Here is a 2,814-nt window from a genome sequence, read left to right on the forward strand (position 1 = left end):
AAAGGAAGTTTGATAGGAGGAACCTCAATAGCGGGCTTTTTGGCTTCATTTGTCTCTTCATGTTCAGTTGCTTGCTTAGAGTTCTCCTTGTCAGTTTCAGATTCATCTGGACCCGTTCCCCATCATTTCTCACACTCACAATATCATCAGTATGCATGGGCGGTCCATTATAATGAGAACCACTGCGGAGAATGGTGGCGTTTGCCGAGTCTGTTGGCTGAACAGATTGTACTCGAAGAGCACCTTGTTGTCAAGTAGAGTTCAAAGTAGCCAATTGGTTCTCCAACATCTTATTGTGAGCTAAAATGAACCCAATATATGCCTTATCACTTTGTCTGTCTTTTTGCATCTGCAACATCATATTTCTCATCTCAACCATCATGGGATCGGCAAGAGGTGCTTGTTGAGATGGATTGAAAGGTGGTCTAGAGAAACCATGAGGATCTTGCGAAGGTTGTTGGTAGTACCTTTGGTTCAATTGTTGTGCCTGTGGTTGTGGTGCAGGAGGATTTAGCACGTTAGTGCTCTTGTACGACAGATTCGGGTGATTTCTCAATCCTGGATTGTATGTGTTGGAGTATGGGTTGTTCTGTCGATATGATTGGAAGGCATTAACTTGTTCGAGCGAACTCTGACACTCCTGTGACCAATATCCCACTATACCATAATTTTCACACAAGATCTTAGATGTATTACTTAAAGCAGCAACGTGGGAGAGGAGAGTTGCATATTATCGAGCTTATATTGATGGCATCCATCTGTGCAGCCAATAGGGATATAGAATCAATCTCATGCTTGCCTCTCTTGTTAGCAAGTCCTTTAGGGTTGCCATATTGAGAGTTATGGATAGCCATCTCCTCGATCAAGTCATGTGCGACATCAATTTCTAGTTTCATGAATATCCTGTTTACTGCAGAGTCAAGAATAAGTCTCGAGTTGTTCCGCAAATATTGTAAAATCCCTGAACTAGGAACCATTTTTGTAGACCATGATGGGGACATTATCTCTGGCAGTCCTTGAATCTTTCCCAAGCCTCATGTAAAGATTCGTCGTTACCTTGGGTGAAATTTGCAATCAGCCTACGCAATCTAACAATCTTCTCTGGAGGGTAGTACTTCCTGTAGAAAGCTAAAGCTAAGGTATTCCAGTCTGTGATTCCAAGAGTGATGCGATTAATCCCATTGTAGCACATCTTTGCCTTATCTTGAAGTGAAAATGGGAAAAGAATCTCCCAAATTTGATCTTGTGTTACTCCCTGTTGCTTAATAGTAGAACAATATTGGCAGAAGTCCTAATAATGTAGATTAGGGTCTTCATTAGGTCTACCATCAAATTGTTTCCTTTCGATCATGCTCCGCAATGCAGGTATGATCTCAAAATTAACAGCTTCAATTTCGAGAATTTTATTACTCTTAGGATGTTCAGCCAAGGAGGGCTGGGAAAAGTCAGTAAGTCTCCGAGCCATCTCTAATTATGTTGGAGTATTAGAAATAGTAATTCTAGAATCAGAATTAGAATCAGAATCCAAGGGTTTATCTCGCCCTGAATAATCTCGCCACTGTCCGAAGAAGTTCTTCTATTTATGAAAGGATCTTTCAATTTCAGGATCAAATGGGAAGCCACCCGAACTCAAGCTTCTACGCATAGATGAACTAAAGAACAAACAATTAAGAGATTTGTCCCAAAGAACAAGTGTTCTCTGAGAAGAAAATATATAATCTAGACACTAAAACAGTTAAAGAAAATGGAATAAAACAGTCATCCCCTACAACGACGCCAAATTTTGACAGGCTAAAGTAATATCACCTAATCAAAAGTAATCCTAAAGTCCTCTAACAAATAGTAGTCAGGAAGTAGGGTCGAATCCACAGGAAAAACAATGTTCTTTTCCTAATTGTCGTTAAATTAAATTATAGGGAACGAGTGTTTGTTTGTAATTATACTAAACTAGACAATAACTATATCAAGAATATCAATAATAAAGAATTCTAGGGCATAGGTTCAATAATGAACAATATTTCAGGATGAAACACAACAATCAATAATGAATAATGCAATTTAAAAGGTTATTTGCTCCTTCGAGTCGAAATGAACCATAGAATGATATTAACAGGCTCTTGCAATTTATTAATACCAACTCTATACTAGGAGAATAATTGCTTATTGTTACGGTGATATTGGTGCAGTTTTACACATACGCAGCAATATATCACGTAAAAAGAAAAATAAAAATATAAAATAACCATATTGTTGCGGTTTCGACCGAAAACCGCAGCAATATGGTTTAAACGAAAAATTTTAAATTCTTTTTGACTATTTGACCAAACATATTGCTGCGGTTTCTGAACAAAACCGCAGCAATATATAAAGATAATATAAAAAAATATTATTTGAACCTATTGCTGCGGTTCTTACAAAAAACCGCAGCAATAGGCTTTTAAAATTAATTATAAAAAGATTCATGTAGGATTTTTTTTATTAAGTTAGGATTTCACTCTTCCTCCTACCCAATATCACGCCTCTCCATCTTCTCTCTCCTCTTACCAAATATCACACCTCTCTTACCGAGCATCTTCTCTCTCTCCTCTTCCAGTATCACGCCTCTCCATCTTCTCTCTTCCTCTCTCTCCTCTTGATTCCTCTCTCTTCCTCTCTCTTTTTCCTCCTCGTTTTCGCTCAGCAGTATCACGCCTCTCGTTTTCCTTCTCTCTCTCCTCTCGTTCTCGCTCACAGTTTGCCGAAAAAAACCGACGTCCGCAAACCCTCCATAAGTTACGATTTCTCCGTCGTTCGTCTCGAGTCTATCGCCGGCAT

General features: G+C 38.7%; 1 non-coding gene across 1 annotated transcript; it reads left to right on the forward strand.

The window, feature by feature from the left end:
* The first annotated feature begins 983 nt into the window (after positions 1–983).
* LOC125498055 (small nucleolar RNA R71) lies at positions 984–1,090 on the forward strand. Its single transcript, XR_007274821.1, has one exon. It is a non-coding gene; the product is annotated as a small nucleolar RNA R71 (small nucleolar RNA).
* The last annotated feature ends 1,724 nt before the right edge of the window (positions 1,091–2,814 follow it).

This window comes from Beta vulgaris, chromosome 5, assembly GCF_026745355.1.
Source record: "Beta vulgaris subsp. vulgaris cultivar EL10 chromosome 5, EL10.2, whole genome shotgun sequence".
NCBI lineage: Eukaryota > Viridiplantae > Streptophyta > Magnoliopsida > Caryophyllales > Amaranthaceae > Beta > Beta vulgaris.